The sequence below is a fragment of the Siphateles boraxobius genome, unplaced genomic scaffold (assembly GCF_051911475.1).
Source record: "Siphateles boraxobius isolate OS27281-9 unplaced genomic scaffold, OSU_SipBor_1 16, whole genome shotgun sequence".
In the NCBI taxonomy this organism is placed as follows: domain Eukaryota; kingdom Metazoa; phylum Chordata; class Actinopteri; order Cypriniformes; family Leuciscidae; genus Siphateles; species Siphateles boraxobius.
This window is the reverse complement of record NW_027508766.1, coordinates 5143223-5162072: the sequence shown is the minus strand read 5'-3', so window position 1 is coordinate 5162072 and position 18850 is coordinate 5143223. Positions and strand designations below refer to the sequence as shown.

General features: G+C 38.9%; 1 protein-coding gene across 1 annotated transcript in view; it reads left to right on the top strand.

Moving 5' to 3' along the window:
- nyap1 (neuronal tyrosine phosphorylated phosphoinositide-3-kinase adaptor 1) overlaps positions 1 to 18850 on the top strand; it is a 37952-nt gene that overhangs the window by 1029 nt on the left and 18073 nt on the right. The gene's annotated exons all lie outside the window — the stretch shown is intronic.

The following is an 18850-nucleotide window of genomic DNA, read 5'->3' as shown; positions in this document are numbered from 1 at the left end:
AGAGTAAGGTGTAAAGGCAGGTTTGTGATCATTTGAGCCTATAAAAGTGACGCGTCTGGTGGAGCGTTTTCTTCAGCTAGAGTCAGAGTGCGCGCGAGAGTTTAAGAGTTCGTTTCGTGGGAAACGAGCCGTTAACGGGTGATTTATGAGATATCCCATCAATTATGTCATTATGTAAAAGCATACACGATGCATTTGTCTTTTCTTTTGTTTTTTTTCTCATTCATAGACTTTGGTGACGAGTCATGTAACCTGGTCTGTTGTACCGGCGTGTGTCTCCAGAAATATTCGTCTCACGTAACGTCTGCATAAACCGCGCGTGAAGGTGGCATCAGAATGCCAATGGCACGTGCGACAAGCTACAACTGCAGCCAATTTTATTACAGTCGTGATGTGATAGTAGATGGGAGGCGTGGCTGCGCGTGAGCGTGTATGTCTGTGGCTTGAACCTGGACGTCTCCGCATCTTGTGTATTCTTGTGTATTCCTGGTAAAGATTAATAGCACAAAGTTAGAATGACCAGCGGAGACATTATTCGCGTATTAAAAGGAAAAGAGGCGGGGTGAGCGCGGGGAAAGCCAGTTAGGCGAGGATGTTTTAGACTGGAGTAGCCTACACTGCAGACATGAGGAGACCAGCCCCACCTTGTCTGGGGGTTGTGGAAACGCTCACACAGGGCTTTTTTCGGGGGCCATTATCATATTATGAGACATTTTTACAATACAATAATTGTATTATTTGACCTTCAACCAATCCTCAATTAATCAAACAGTTGTAGCAAGTGTATTTCCCTTTTTGGAGTGATACATCTAAATAAGTGATGGGTGTGTTCTCAGATTGGAGTTGGATATCAGTGTATACATATAGAATAGAGAGAGAGAGACAGAGAGGTGTCTACAACCTGTTTCAGATCAAACCTCCTTTGTTGGAATCGAGACAGATACGCTCACTGTATAAAACTAAGTGTTGCATTATAAGCATGGCCTATAATTACATATTTTATCAATGTTTCTACATTCTTTATGACGCTTACATTGCATAGCTATTAGTAATATATTTGCAGAATCATTTACTTGCACATGCATTTTAATGTAATACATTTCAATGTGGGAGGGGCAATGAAACATTTAGCTGAATTAACTATTAGAAAATTAACTTAATATTACAATATAAACAAATAGCTTACATTCTATTATAATTGTATTATATTAAATGTAAAATATTACATTCATATATGTATTGTAATAATATCTTTCTCAAAAATTAGACCCTTTGCAGTACCACCACAGATCCTCTGGACTAAAGTCTAGCAACTTCACTCAAATTCACAGAACAACAAGGGTGACTTCTAGTGGCTGTTAAGAGAATGCCTACTGTCTCTATCTCCATCTCTCACTGACTCCCTGTCTCTCAGCTCCCATTCATTTGTTTTTGAAATTTGATGAAACTGCATATGACAACAGCATTTGGGATAGAGAGTGGGACATGAGAAAAGAGCAGAAAGGGTGAATAAGCATAATAAGATAATGAGCAGATAGTTTAAAAGACTGTGTAATTTGAAAATAAGAGAATGGAAGTGCAATTGAGGGAGAGAGAACATGAAATGATCCTAAGAGACTTGAGGATTTATCAGGATAGAAACCAAGGAGAATAAATGTGAGTGTGTTGGACAGACGGAGAGACTGTACAGTATGTTTGTGTGGCTATGATTAGACTTTGACATATGTTCCCCCATGTAAAGCTCATTTTTCGGGTTGGGCTTTCCTGAAAGGACCGAATTGAATTTTAATGGCATGTTTGTATCTGAGCACCAACATGATGTCTGTTTTAGGCTTAAATCAAATTAGATATAATGGTGGGTGAAGAAGTAGTGATGAATAAAGATGAATCTTCACTAAAGTGAAGCAAGACAGAATTATTAAGGGAAAGCTGGGTTAGGTGTACATTTAAAATGAACCCTTCAGGCACTGAGGCTTACTGTATGCTTGGTAGAGTAGCAATCCATATATTTCACAGTAATGTTCTGTTAGTGAAGTGCTGTAGCATACTAATGTAAAATATAACTCGGTTAGTAAAGCGTAACACTTTAATGTAGCATTGTAAAGTAATGCTCTCAGACAGAATGGTAGTTTTAAGGATTTTATCAGACAGCAACTATTGAACTAATGTGGATTTTCATAATATGTACACACACGTGCACATACAACTAGGAGCCGTTCAGACAAAACACGTTTTTCCATTCAACTGCGCTACTTTTCCATTGTTTTTCAATGTAAACAAACGCTAGATGGACATCTTTAACTGTTGCACTCGCGTCTTTTGCAGCGCCTCGCGGATGACATGGCATTTGTAAATGTGCCACTAAACAAGTTCAGCTTTTTTATTTTATTTATCTGACCTGCATCTTGCGTTTTTAACAGCAAAAAATGCATTCTTTGTGAACCGGCCCTTAGTCTGTCTTTGAAAGTATTGTAGATAAAGAGAGGAGCACTGGATCTGGTGAGTGCAGAACATGTTTTGCTCAGGACTCCAGGCAGAAAATAAAAAAGAATGGAAGAGAAAGAACATGGAGGAGAGGCCAGCGTCATTGGGGACCCTCACAAGCAACATCAATGTTTCAGATTCAATAGAGCATAGCTTGTATACAGACTGAGGGAACAAGAGGGGGCATTACATTTTCATGGTTTTAGTTAGATTTGTGGACCTGGTTTCTACTGAAGGAATTTAAAAGCAACGGAAGAATTACCACCACACGAGTCCAAAATAGCTACTGCTACGTAAAAAGTCAAATATTTCACACTGTCTTCCTCTTGGTTGCACAATATGTCATATCTGCTGCAGTGTAACGCATAAACACTTTCAGGTCAGAGAGTCCAATGCATTTAGCAAGGAAGACAGAGGTTTTTGGAATAGTTGTGTATGTATGCATTAATGTATTCTGCACTGAATAATTGGGGGATTTGCTTTACTGGAGGAGTATCATGTGGCTGGATCTGGCATCTGTCAGAAGTAGTGTTGCTGTGAACCGGGGGAGTCCTTCACAACTGGGGCAGAGCAGGTTACCACTTTGACTTATTTATGGCAGCGATTCCCATTCAGGGGTGCATGTAACTCAGTGGTATCTAAAAATTATGGTTTTGCCTTGTTAACCCTATATCAGAAAAAAAAATATATATATATATATATAATATTTAAAAAAATTATATTAACCTCTCTATATTAATTTAAGTGTTTCAGAAAAATAATAGCATATATAATGTGTGCAAGGTCTAAACATTTGTGTGTAAGATATACTTTGAATATTTGTTCATAAATATTAAAATATTTGTGGCTTAAAAATGTAAAAGTTTATGTATTTTGCACGTTGTATACAAACATATATAACGCGTCTATACACTCATTTTATTAGGTACACCTTAGTACCGGGTTGGACCCCCTTTTGCCTGAATTTTTCGTGGCATAGATTCAACAAGGTGCTGGAAACATTCCTCAGAGATTTTGGTCCATATTGATAGCATCACACAGTCGCTGCAGGTTTGTCGGCCTAAAGTGTACCAAGAAAATATCCCCCACACCATTACACCACCACTTGCCTGAACCGTTGATACGAGGCAGGATGGATCCATGCTTTCATGTTGTTTATACCAAATTCTGACCCTACCATCTGAATATCGCAGCAGAAAACAAGACTCATCAGGCCAGCCAGCGTTTTTCCAATCTTCTATTGTCCAATTTTGGTTAGCCTAGCAGTGAAAATATTGTTGCTTCTCTCATCACAGCACCCACGTCCTTGTCCTCATCTTACCTCTGCACACACATGCAGATGCACACACAGACGAGCAGTATTTTGTTCACTTATATACTCAGCACATGAAACAGATGTGCAAGAATATACACACACACTTACACCATATACAAAGCAATACTCAAAACAAAGTCTTCCCTAGGGATGAGCATGTGAAGGGGTTCATTACTTCACCGTCTGCCCCTACTTTAGCATGTGTGAGCGTTGCTGTGTGTTTTTGTACACATTTATTCCACATACACTGACAATACAGGCATGTACTGTACCATCATGTTGGAGCTCCTTCCCAAAACACACATTTTTTAAAAGCCAAATCTTTCTTTTTGAGTAAAAGGCCCCATTAATGTATGTTTTAAGAAGATTTTCTGGTATGGTGCACGCAAACAGACACAGATGTTACTATGTAAGATTGTTTCCTTTTTCCATTATCTTGTCTTCACAATTCTGCTTTTGCAGGACGTGTGAGTGTGTTTGCGTCACGTGTTTGCGTAAGTATAAGTGCGTTTGCATATGTATCGACATGCATGTGTATGTAGCGTGTCACCTTGATTGCTGCAGATTACAGTGAGAATCATGAAGCCAAGGGCAAACTAGGAGAAAAAGAGAGAGAACAAGGGAAAGAGTGAAGCGAGGAGGAGGGGGAGAGGAGGTCAGTGAGTGCTTCCGTGAATAAAGTGAGAGTGAAAATTGGATGCAGAAAACAGGAGAAGAACAGAGTGAAACAGCAGTTGAAGGGAGGAGTGAATCGGAACAAGGAAATGTATTTTGTCCGCTTGCAGAATAAGGCAGATACTGGTAGTCTCTGGTGAGGGTGCACTTTGTTTCGACAAAACGCACTTGGACACGTTCAGATGAGTGCTGTGTGTAAGGAAGCGGTTGCTCCTCCACAGTTCCTCACTAATTGGCAATCTGCTGCAGTGCTCAGTGTGTGTTTGCTTGTGTGTATGGGTGTTTTCCAGACTGTGCAATCAGACACAGCTACCCTCTCTATGGAGCGTTACTCTGCTGGACAGACGGACTGCAGTTTGTGTGCCATGGTATTTTGATTTAGCCTCCCGGAGATGCAGAATAGTTCCTTGCGTTCTATGTGTGAGATGGCAATTTGGATAAAGAGATGGAGAGAAAGCAGGATATTTTTAGTCGAGACTTCATTAAATATTAACTGGAGTGTGTTGTTGGTCTGTGGGGAAGGTACTGTATGTGTATTTGTGTGCGGGTCAAGTTGTGCCTAAATTGTGGGGATCAAATGTCCCCACAATTACAGTAAAAACTGAAGTCACTTTCGTTGTGGAGATCTGCCAACATTTCCCACAAGGACAATGGCTTAATAAACATAAATGTATGACTTATTGAAAATCTAATAATGCACAAATCTAAGGAGTTGCATTAACTGACATACCAGTGATGCATTTAAGTCCACTTTTTTATGCCCTTCCTTCGCTAAGTTCCCTCTGTTTTGTTCACTCGAATGTACGTCATTGATTACGCTGCACGAGTGCCCATGGAACCCTTGCAATGGATTTAAATGGAACACCCTAAGCCCTTGATCACTTGGAATCTGCTATGGAGCCGTGCTGTTTTATCTCAGTATAATTCTTCTAAACTGCGTAATTGACCTAACTTAAAGGACAAGTTCGGTATTTTAAACTTAAAGCCCTGTTTTAAAATAGTTTCTGATGAAATAGAACGTTTACGATTGAAATTTGGACAAATGCTGCTGTCCCGAGAATCCCCCCCCCCCCCCACCTACACAATGGTTTCATAGGGGCACTGGAAGAATCATTCATAAAACGCATTAAACTTTAGTTTACAAAGTTGTGAAACTCACAGAGTGGTCTGGGGTGTTCACTGATATGCTCACGCAAAAATCGCTGCAAAAGATGCTTTCCAAAAGGGTTTATCGCAGTTTTTGTCCAACTCCATTGACTTGTATTCGATGTTCTGTGAGGTACGGTGTTACTCCGCCGCCGGAAACGGAAATGGGGTTGTTTGTATTCTTTCTGTTAGTCTTATGCAGCCGCGGTATTGTAGGCTACGCTATCCAAACATTTCTTCTGTGTATTCAATGAAATACAAGTGGTTTGCTTGCAATTGGCAAAGATGCATTATCGCCACCAACTGGGCTGGAGTGTCTATTATTCAAGCTCTCAACGGAAGAATGTCCGGTTGTGAGGCGTTTGGAAAAATAGGTCCACAGTTTTACAACGAATGGTAAAACACCTGTTGGAAAGCATCTTTTGCAGCGATTTTTGTGTGAGCATATCAGTGAACACCCCAGACCACTCGGTGAGTTTCATGTCTTTGTAAACTAAAGTTTAATGCATTTTATGAATGATTGTTCCAGTGCCCCTATGAAACCATTGTGTCGGTGGGGGGTACTACCACAGAAACCGAAAATTCTCGGGACAGCAGCATTTGTCCAAATTTCAATCGTAACCGTTCTATTTCATCAGAAACGATCTTAAAACAGGGCTTTAAGTGTAAAATACCGAACTTGTCTTTTAACTTACAGGTGTAAACTACTTTTCCCTCCATCGTTTGAATCGTGTAAGGTTTGTAAGTAAATTAAGTTGTTGTGACTTCAGAGTCATGTTACATTGTGGTCTATGGATCTGCCTGAAGTGTACATTCGAATAGACTTGCTCCCTCTGTCAAAATTGAGGGGTCAAGTGTCTATACAAGTAAACTTTGCTTACCCACTTTACAAAGTTGAAGGCAGTTCAAAATAGTGGTGGGGATTCCCCCAAGGGGAAGTGCTTAGGGAAGTTTGTGAGTGCATGTCTAAAAGTGGAGTTAAATGCAGCCTAGAGCAGGGTTTCCCACGCGGGGCTAAGCGAACCCCTGAGGGTTCATGAAGGATCTGCCCCCCCCCCCCCCCCCCCGATCCCTCAGCAGATTGATGATTTTCATGATTGATGAAAAGCTAATCATTTATTATATGTAATGTAAAAATAAAATGAATAAATGGGGTGCTTGATGATAACAATAATCAAATCAAAGGCTAAAATGTAATGAAATGACTGTATAGTCTGATGTGCCACAAGTTTCAGTGTGAAGCATCGTAGGATAGAATTCAGGGCGTATCCCATAATGCCTCTCATAAACAAAATCCAAATGTCAGTGTATGGAGATATAGGGTGCAAGAAGAGAAAGGGAGGGGAGAGATGATTTATTAGCATAGCGTGTTAGCATTATACGCAAGGACATGATACAAAGCAGGTTAGTGTGTCACCATGAACAAACAGAGCGAATACACATGCACAGAAGGCAACACCACCAAGCCAAAGACTGAGAAGGGTCTGTTTGCTGTACTATAAGCAATGCCCCTACGAGTTACACCTATTACTACAAATTACGCCTCCCGCAACTAAAAAAAAAAACATCGATGTCATTTACGGAAATAGTAAGGCTGAATTATATTGATTGCAGATATTATGAAGAATTAAATAATAGCTATTAGTGAAAAATGCAATAGATTATACAACCAAATGCATATTATGTGGTAATTAGTTACAAAACCTAAAACTGACCCTATTCATACCCTTTTAATACAATTTAAAATTACTGTACCAAGTAAAAATGTTTCTGACTTTTACAGAAAAATACAGTAAAATGCTATGGTAAAAATGTGTTAATTGGTTAACTGTAAGTGACCATGCTATAGGCCTATACAGTGAAAAATTGTAAATGTTTTTACAGTAAAAATTACATTTAATTTTACATCAAATGTATGTGTTTTGCAAGTAAAACCTATGATTTACCATATAAACTTACATTAAAAAACAACAGTAAAATAACATTCAGTCCCTGCGTTACATATCACATGTTATTTAGTTAGTTTATTGCATTATTATTGGGTCGTGTGTCACCCTGTTTTGTCTTTGTATATGAGCCTGTTCACTGTCTCCAAGTATTGACCATGTTTTATGAACAGGCCACTCTGACTAATTATGTGGCTTTCTATTGTGCAACCTGTGTTATATTGGTGGTTAGTGGTACATTTTAAGTTAAAAAGGTAGATTTTGGTAGAGTAGGCATATTAACATTATATCATTTAATGAAATGTATGGTTAAAATTTGTAAAATATACAGGCATCCTGTAAAACGGGAGACATTGCAATATTTCTGGCAAACTCAACTGCCAGTTCTTTTTTTTACTATAAATTTAATGGGAGTTTTTTTTACACTGTAGTGTTTCATAATTAAATTACTGAGGGAAACAAATAGGATCAAGTACACCCTCTTTGAACTGTGGAAAACAGTCAGTATGCTTTATCACTAGGTGTCGCTAGTGCAGATAATAAAGTGAGGAAAGTAAAGTAGAAGAGTGTTGCTAGTAATGACATCAGCAATTTCCAGGGGAGGGGCTATGATGACATTCCCTAATTGGCAGTGAACTGCGATGAAATTTCACATTTAGATGTAGATGCTTTTACATTTGCTCACCGCAATTCACCATCTTGTGGTTCAGTTCTGTTTCCTAGGCTGCGAAGTATGCAGCAGACGACTGATTTCAACTAGCAGACGGCCCTATTATTCCTTTCCATAATTTAAATCCACACAATTTTGTTTGTTAGGCTTGTTAATTGGTGCCTCTTTTGGTCAAAGAGTATTTGCTAGAGGTACAGTCACATTAGCGAAATTTAGCAGGTCAATTTTCTATTCGTTAATAGCGTAGCAATGTATAAAGCACAGCTCACAGAGAAGTCACTTTCAAACCAAGCATCTTTCTGATAGCCTGGCAAGCCAGACCTATCAAGATGTTAGGTCTGGGAACACAAAATTGGCATACCTAATCCGAGGGGCGGGATAAACGGTTGTTTTTTCAAATTCCCTCTGCACGCAATAGGACAGCGCCACAACCAACCTGAGCAAGGAACGGCTGTGGCTGAGTGAGTCCCATGCGTTTTTCCACCAGCGGAGCTAGTTGATAGGCCTATATTAAACTTTTGCCCCATCCGGTCGTCAAAACTCCGAACACATCTTCCTTTTTTTAAGATTGACTTAAGTGACGTTCTCTTAACTCCAAGTCCTGCAGAGTTGCGGCCAAAGCGATTTAAAAGACCGCTGTTCGCCAGCAGCATCTTCTTTGTTTTTAAGTAGCAGGGAAATCACCTATGGAAATAACGCGGAACCGTCACAACTCTGCCGTCATTATGTTAAGCCCGCCCACCAACTCTATACACGATGTGATTGGCCTGACCAGAGTTTGGTTTTTCCAGCTCGAATGCCAACTGAGAGTTGCTAGACCACACTTTGCTGCAAAATAATTTTTGCTGCCGCTAGGGTGCGTCTAGAATTCTAGGCTATCTTTCTGTTGGTCAGTGTGGCGAACTTAAAAATGATTCCTAATCATGCGGATTCCTATTAGAATGTCTTGATTTTCTGGGTGAAATTTTGCCAATCAATGGTAAATTTGACTTCACCATTGCAAGTTATACTGATTTGACGGTGACCCTTTTCACTCTTAAAGGCATAGTCCACCCAAAAATGACAATTGTGTCATCATATAGCCACCCTTTTGTCTTTCCAATTTACCTGTGTTGAAGAGTGCTGGTAAACAAGTTTTGTTTTCTCAACAATTTCTCAGAACACCTTCTTTTGTGATCTACAGAAGAAAGTAAGTCAAACAGGTTTGTATACGTGTGAGAGTAAATAATGACACAATGCTCATTTTTGAGTGAACTGCCGATTTAAGTTAGATTGTTTCGTTGCAGTATTGAGCACTGTTTGTCTCGATTATAGACCTGAATAGGGTTTATCTGTAGTCCCACAAAACACACACTAATGCACACAGGTGCTGTGCTGTATGTGTACCACCTGATTTCCCTGTGGGTGACACTCCCAGCATGTGTGTGTTCTTGCTTGCATCTATCATTTGTCTTCCTTTTGACTCCATCCTGTGACAGTTCTGTCTGGTTGAGTTGCTGAGTGTGTTTTAATGACAGATTGAGTGTTATTGCTAAAGTAAAGCGACGCGAACATGCGCTCACGCAGTCCTACAGTGTGAGCATTGAGATGGAGACAGACAGAGAGGGATGTGGACAGCAGTAGACAGTGTTGCTAGGAGACCGCACACAGTGACTGGTGTGAGAGACATGGTTTCACATCCCCCATCCCTACAACACACTTCCTTTTCTCTCCGCCTGTTTTTTCATTCTCGTTTCTTGCGTTCATTGTCTCCATATTCTCCTCCATTCATCTTTCCGCACTTGTCCTCCTGTTTGTCCGCTCTGATCTATCTATCTGCTCATATCTGTCTTGCTTTGCTCTGTCTCTCTCTCTCGCTCTCTCTCCAGCTTTCTCTCTCTCTCTCTCTCTCTCTCTCTCTCTCTCTCTCTCTCTCTCTCTCTCTCTCTCTCTCTCGAGGTTCCTTTCGTCTTTCTAAGCACTTCCTGCCAGACTCTTTAACCTTCCCCAACCTCTCAAATGTGGTCTCCTCCCTCCTTCCTCTTTTTTTCTCCACCTTTCCCCCCGTTTCTCTCTATATATATCGAATCAATCTCTGTCTGTGTCTTTCATTCACACTGTCGTTCGGCACGAGAGCGCTCTGAGCTTCTGAAGTGACAGGAGAGCAGTCGCCAAAGCGACAGCTGGCCGGTCACCATGACAACAGCCAGGTGCAGTGTAAAGGGACAGCACAATAAATGAGGGATGGGTTATTTGACTTCAGTTCACACCCACATGCACGCATAGATTTTGGGAAGATCTGCAAAATCTGCCGTTCGAATAAAAGATGAAATTACACATACACATTTGTCTGTTTTTTGTATTACTTTGTGTATTGTCGTGTGTGTGTGTGTGTGTGTGTGTGTGTGTGTGTGTGTGTGTGTGTGTGTGTGTGTGTGTGTGTGTGTGTGTGTGTGTGTGTGTGTGTGTGTGTGTGTGTGTGTGTGTGTGTGTGTGTGTGTGTGTGTGTGTGTGTGTGTGTGTGTGTGTGGTGTGTAAAATCCATCTGCTCCTGAGCTTTAATGATCTGTATTACTGACCTTATGACCCACACATCTATATAAACGCGTGTGTATGTCTTAACTGGATGTTGCACTTGTAATGAACTGCTTGAAAAAATGTTATGTGCTTAAGTATGCGTGTTGACAACATTTATATACAGTACATATAAATATATCACTCATTTACGTAAATTTGTAACATTTTTTGATCATGTAGCAGACACATAATGTGGCAGAAACATGACACAATATGTTTCTTCTATTTAAGCCCAAGATGCTCTACGGATCATTCTTAAATCATGCTGGAGAACATGATCATCATCTTTTACACAAACTGCTTGAGTGCTGCTGTCATTAAAACAGAAATTATGATTTTTCAATTCAACTTATCACTCCAATCTTTATCTGACTGATAACTGGAGAAGCCGGCATATGTCACCAGTGTGAAGTCTGTAATTTCACCTGAATTTCAAGTTAGGACATTTGAATATTTTTAAGGTAAAAAAAACATGCATGGATGAATCGTCCACCATAAGATCAATAACATAAAATAGATACTGTAGGGCAGTGGCGTGCACAGACCTCCTCAGGGGCAGGGGCGGAGGGACCAAAAGGGGCACTAAATAAAAAAAATTATTACTTCTTGATTTGTTTTGTTTTTATTCTTTCTTTCCTTGGCATTCTAAGAAAATATGTTGATACAATTATTAGAATACATAACTTCTACAGCATTTATTAATCTTAGTTAATTTCAGGATTAACTAAAACATTAAAATCAAAAGTTGTATTTGTTATCATTAGTTAATGCACTGACTGTGACATAACGTGAATAAACAATTAACAGTTGTAGTTAAGATAGGCTATAGCCTATAGTCACAAATGTGTTGCTCATGGTTAGTTCATGTTAGTTCATACATGAGTAATGAACAAATTAACCTTATTGTAAAGCGCTATATGAAATCAAAGATATAAGTTCCTCACCAATTAGAGTTGGACAATACTTAAGATTTCATTAAACTAACTGTTAGATGTATTTCCCCTTGCACTTTTATTCCTTGGATAAAAACGAATGACATTGTCACTCAGAATGCGTCTGAAATCGAGTTTTATTTTTATTTAGTTAAGGATAACTCGCATCCTGCAGCAACTTTTAGAGTAGCATGGTGATGGTGGGATAAATGTAATTTTCCGTATAAGCTTAAACGTTACCTGCTGTTCGTTTAAAGAGACTCGCGCGAACTGCTGCGTAATGCGTACCAGAAGGCGCTGCAAAGGAAACTCCGCCTACCACTTCTCCGCCGAATTTGTTTTTAATATAATATTTGTTTGTATTATTATTGTTAGTGGCAAGTATGTGTGTGTGTTTCATTTATTATAATATTTATAATAATAATAATTATCATTTACAATTATCAGAAAAGGGCACAATACATTTTGAGACAAAAGGGGCAGGGGCGTGAACCCCCCCAATATTCATTGAATTGATATTGATATTATATTGAATTTACTGATTCAATAAATCAGTAAATGTGTCTTATGTGATACTCAATTCAGTAGCCCACCTCAACTCAAGCCCACCTTTGTGATCAGTAGCCTATGTTTTATCAGTTACAGTAGGCCTATTAGACGCTGCACTTTCAAAATTGCATCTGTGATTCTGTATTTGTAATAGTCTCTGTTTTTGGTAAAGTAACACTATTTGTGTTTTCTCAGGCTCTGTGTGATGTATAGTGTTTTATTTTATGTTGTGGAGATTTTATTTAGGCTACCTCTGATTATTGTAGAATCAGTTCTGTTGTTGGATTTGGTAGGAAAAACTTTGAGGGGAGCATGTTCGTGTAATCCTGCCAGGAAAAACAATATCCACACTTCCTCAACTCTCTTGATATCTGTCTGTCTTACTATAGTTATGGCCTAGGGGAGCCTTCATTGATTCCCATTTTCAAGTGTCTCTATTAGACAGCAGAACAAACCTGCCTAACTCCCTCCACAGCTCTCATGTGTTTTACACAAACATGCGTACTAATCAATACGTGATATGATTATGTATGACAGTTCCTGTGTTGGGTACGCTGCCAGAAACTGGTGTCTGGTTATAAATCTCGTTGTAGCAGGTCATAACAGCAAAAGGGTGTTCTACTAAGTATTAAAGATCCTTGCCATGAAAGGGTTGAATCATTTTGAGACCGCAGAAGTCATTAAAGGTTGCATTTTCAGTTGAATTTGGGGAACCACTTTAAACATTTGTTGGGTTAGGTTATTTTACTTACTTTTGTTTGATTTGTTCTTTTCAAACAGCTGAAAGTCTGTATATTTTGTCATTAAACCTGATATGCAAATATGTGGTTGAATAATTTCGATTACAACTGTATGTTGTTAGTATGTGATTTCTACCTAAAGGGACACATTAATAGAGCACAGAAATTATGTCAACAAGTACAAGCAGATGGGAATATATGATGCCTCCTGAAAAAATGGATGGATTGATTTTCTTCAGAACGGTCTAGACTGAGCTTAAGGTTCTGTGGTTACAGATGCAGATGAGATGTGGACCATAATATAAAGAATTGAGTCATCAGCATAGCACTGAGTAGAAAAACTGTCAATTGAGCAATCTGGTTTATAAGCAGAAAAGGAGTCAAAACATTAATCTCTGTGTTATTCAGGTTGTGAGCATGTAGACTGAACCGAGTGAGCCTATCTAGCTGACTTGGTAGTTAATGTTATCAGGTAAAACCTAAAACAGTGGTCAAGAAATAGCAGTCTGGTGATCATTAAGTGTGTTATTCACAGTTTTAAAATCTCCATAAGAATTAGAATATGCTCTCTCATCTGAGACAATCATCATCAGTAGGGTGGATGACTGGACCATGCAGTGGGATGTGTCAGTGTTGGTGGAGTTGCAAATGATGACCACTTTCAAAATGTTTCACTCGGCCTCTGTGTTTGTTTCAGCAGTGAGTGTGGAGGCAGGAGGACGCGGGGGAGGATGGAGAAAGATGAGAAGGTGTAAAACGGGCATACGTTAGAGACTAAACTGTTCATTCATGTGTTTGCTGATTTGTGGTGACAGAATTTTTTTGGGGAGGAATATGGTGATAGGTGTGCAATGTATACTGAGGTCTTCTGAGGAAATGATTCAGGGGTTGACACATGTTATACATGAACAACATCATTTGAAATGATTTTTCACAGTGCCTTTCATTTTATTACCAGTTGTGGCTATCAAACACAACATTACACTTTATATGCACTGTACATTCTGACTTTTTTTGCATATTCGGACCGAAGTAGACTTAATATGAAATAAAGACTTAAAGGTAAAATATGCAAGGTATTTGCATTAAAATATCCACGCAAAAAAAAACCCCACTAAAACAATGTTGTATATTTTGTTGACTTGTATACTAAAATTATTCCAAATGTTTACAATAATGTGTAAATCCAGAGAAATTCGCAATTTTAACCAGTGACACAGCACGTGTCATTGCGTCGCCTGTCAATGGCATCATATTCCCCCTCAGCTGTTGGTAGAAACCATGGAGAAACAGTGGGCTTCCTGAAGTAGTAGTTCCTAGTAGTTGTAGCGTCAATGCCTACGATCTCTGGTAGCGTCTAGCAAGCCACAGTTGTTTGTTTAGAACATTCGTGATGGACCACAATTATTCATTATTATCGTTTGCTGTGGGTTCTGCCGCCAAAGATAACTCCATAAAGCAAAAACGGCTGTTAAGGTGATCACGATAACTCCCATGATTTCACGCTCCGTCACTGCGTCATCAAGCTGTATCTTTGTTATTTATTTGAATAAGCGACCTCTAGCAGTGAAACGTACATACTGTGCCTTACATGTTTCCTTTTGTTTTATTTATTGTTTCTATTTGTGTAATTGTAGATAGATATTTTGTTGTTTTGAACCAGGTCAAATATGTTAACTTACTACCAGGGCCACAGTAAGCAATTATTGGGCCTGGTACAAAACCTTGCCTTTTTTTAAAATAAAACCTTATTTTAGAGGAAGTCAATGAAGGTGAGTACTTTCCAAACTTTTATCCATTCTTTCCTTCCTTGACAGATTTCTGTTCTTGTCTTTTTCTTGAGTCCCACAGATTTAGTCTCTATTTTTATACAGTTCTTTGTGTTTGTAGAGAACACAATAAAGTTGACATCTGAAACAGCTGAAAGGTAACTGAAAAAAGAGATCTGTCCTTGTATTTTTTTATTCAATTGAAGCATCACCATACTGATGTGGCTGAGCTGTTAAAGCCACATATAGAAATATAAAAACCCAGGGACCTCATGTATAAAACTATCCGCAGATTACATCCTAAAAGTGTACGTATGCACAAAAGCTAGATTTTCCAAATGCAGAGAAGTTTTCAGATTTATAAATCCATGCGTACACCAGAACAAGCACAAAAACCTCAAACTCAAAATAAGCTGAAGATATATACATATACAGTATGGAGCTTACAGCGATGACACTTACATCCATAGTGTCATCTGCATAAGTAATTTCCATATGCATATTCCTATACACATGATGCCACGTTTTATGGTACAAGACAATAAAGGTTTAAGAAAATATGAAATTCGGATAATACATGCCATTTTCAAATTACATTGCTAAAAACCATTCGGTACCCTTGTCTTGTTTATGGAAAGCATGTCACTGACAAAACATTGAGGAAAATGTGCAATCTTACAGTTTCCTTCAAATTCTATCCTTTAAATGCACTTTAGAATCTGGTCTAACATATTTGGATGCAAGGAAGGTCTTTAGGATCGCTAGAAACTTCCAGGAGCAGGATTGGACACTCCTGTTAATGAAACCAGAAGCTTGACTCACTCTTAACACAGATAAATTGTTGGCATAGGAATGATGAAATCAGCTGTTAAAGGCAGGGTAGGTAGAATTCCCAAAAATACGTTTAAAAAAAAAAACGTCTTTATATATCAATGCATAATTAAAATTTTAGTAATCTGGTGTTAAACTCTAAAAATCGAGTGTCTGTAGTCCTCTCAGGACTGTAATAAACACAGCTCATTATTCCATTAACTCCAACCCCCTCCCTTCTTGGCTCCTTCCAAAGCCACGCCCCCAAAACACATGAACGCGAGATCCCAGCCGTTCGCTTAGCTGGAAGAGTCGGAGGAGGAAATATTACATTTACAAATTTCTCAATAATCAATACCTTGCATCCAATTGCTGAATGGTTTTCTCCTGAACGCTGCTATTGTCCAACTCCTCAACTCCAGCTACTGAGAAGTCATCATCTCTGCAATTGACAATATGACAATAAAACAGATAAAAATGTGGATTGTTGTACAAACTGTCACTCATTCACAGAACGACACAACATAAAAGTCTGTCAGAAAGCGACTCCGCGACAATAGAGGAAACAGGGGGTGATGGCCTTGTAAATCCACTTTTTGATGGCTTGGACGTTGGTATGTCTTTCTCATAACTATAAAAACAAGCAAATCACCATAACAGTTAAATCACCACATTTTTTAAATGTATTGTTTACAGATAAACTGAGTAACATACACTCAAACCCCTTCTCACAACTGCATTGCAGACACAAGATAATATAACACACACACACAACATATATTGTATAACACATACAGATACAACATAAAGACATAGGTAAACATATATAGAGCATGTAACAACAAACCAAACGTGATAAAACGGAGCAGGTAGAGTTCACGGTGAACATAGAAACAAAGTTTAGGCAGAGGGTAAAGCTAGGTATAAAAATAGATCCCCTAAACTTTTTAACCTAAACTTAGATTTGGCGAAATTAAACAAAACCGATTTCAACTGCAGATAGGCCTATTGCTTATTTATCGTCTCAACCCTGGCTCACTAACAGTAACGTTATACTAGTCGACACCAAAGTTACACTGTCATAGCTAAGCCAGTGTAATGTTCGTTATGCTACGTAACGTTAGGTAGCTATATTAGGTAGCTACGTGTGGCAGTGATACGTGCTACATGAAAAAATAAATGCCATCAAAATGAAAACAGCAAGATTACCTGTCCAGCAGAAACAAAGCCATCATGGAGTCACTTTTCCACCCCTTGAGATCCCTCAGTTTTCGCCACCGCTGGAAAGCCACGCCAATATTGACTCTCGTATGATTTCTTGATTTATCCAAAGAGTTTTTGTTCATAGCCTTTTCAAATACTGTCTTCCTTTTTTTAACTTGTTTGACTTCGCTGCCTCTATATGCAGGTAACATTACTGAGAATTTTGACTGTTCTTTCTCTGCCATAATTGTTATTACGAGCTTCCATGCCTCTTCAAACGGGTGCGCGCATTTGGGCTGCTCCTGTATCAGCAGAGGTGGTATCCATGGTAGCGAGGGAGAGTGACAGTCGCCCCAGCCAATCATTTCTTTCGTCCCGAATGGAATAATGAGCTGTGTTTATTACAGTCCTGAGAGGACTACAGACACTCGATTTTTATACTTTCTTTTTCAGAGTACTTACATTTTAATTATGCATTGAAATATAGAGACAGTTTAAACAAATTTGGAAAAAAGTATTTTTGGGGAATTCTACCTACCTTGCCTTTAATCTAAAAATTTTAAAGGCAGGATTGTATGAAAATGTACCGGAATATGTCAGGATCTCCATCCATCGGTCCATTCAGTGGCTTTGTCGGTTCATTGATCTGTTTGTTTTCTCAGTCAATCAGTAAATGTGTCTCAGGTGATGCAGATAAACTGCCATGGATAAAAGTTTGAGTCAGTATAAGCTGTATTCATCTATGACACTCTGTATTGCTCCATATTCGTCTCTAGCTCCCCTCTACTGTAAGATCTGACCCAGTTTACTACGAAGTTTAACTTGCAGGCATGGGTTTAATGAGTAATTATATAAATTCATTTATTTTTCATTCATAGCTCTTCCTTGAGTTAGGCAAAGACTGGAAATAAAACTGCCCGTGTGATCCAAATAAATTACATCTGCTTGGTCATGTTTGACTTTATGAACTGGTTAGTGATGCATGACTGCATAAGTGGGTGCCTGGATGCACATGAGTCATGAATCAGTGTGTTTGTGTGTGTATAAGTGTGTTTGTTGTCTTTAGGACACTAAAACTGTGTGAAAACATTGGAGTCCAGCTATATTCCTGTTACATAGCAATACTGCTGATGCGCTGGATGTACACGTATCTGCACATTCAGCAACATACTCAGCTAACCCACTCACCTTCTTCTCGTCATTGCTCTCTATCTCTCTCTCAGTCCCTATCTCTCCTCCTCTCCCGTGCTTTCCCTTTTTCACTGTCCTGGAAAAACACTGGAAAAGCACAGCAGTTGACAGCTGTATCCTTTTTAGCCAATCAGAGCTCTCTTTCGTACTACCCGGCACTCAAACTCAGAGCACTCTGTACAATATCTGCCCCACAACAAGCAGCTCGAACATGCTCATTCTCTCTCTCTTCTTCTCAAGCTAGCTTGTTCTCTCTACTGGCAGAATGCCTGTGTACTACATGTGACAGGCTGCATTTACAGACCACAGATTTACACGGGCACAGCCGGGGCAGCCCTGGGGCCTGCAGCCAACTGAGCCTCTCATTCTTACTCAGATCATCTTCCTCTAAAGGCCCACATGCCCTTTACAGTCCGCTGTGATAAAGATGAAGATGAAAGTGATTTTAAGCCACAACCTGAAATTTTCCCTCCTTATACATTGCATGTGTAATGTGTAAATGTGCAAGACAGCTCTGAAGGCAAAAGTGTGAAAAGTATTTTAAGATAAATATAAGTGTTTTCCAGTTGGTCTATTTTTTGTAGTACTTAAACTTATTTCAGTTTGTTGCCAAGACAACATTTAAAATGTTCATTGTTTTGTTTTTTAGTTTTAGTTTTTTCATATTTAATACTTTTTAATATTTTAAAGTTATAATAGTTTTTCAAAAACTTGCATTGTATTTAATTTCAGCTTCATTCCAAATAACGAAAAGTTTAGTCAAACTGGTTCATAATTTGTATAAAATGTAATTAATAAGTGAATCACAATTAATTGAATTTAATTAATTGAATTGAATTGTTGTTTTGTCCCCTCTAGTAATCA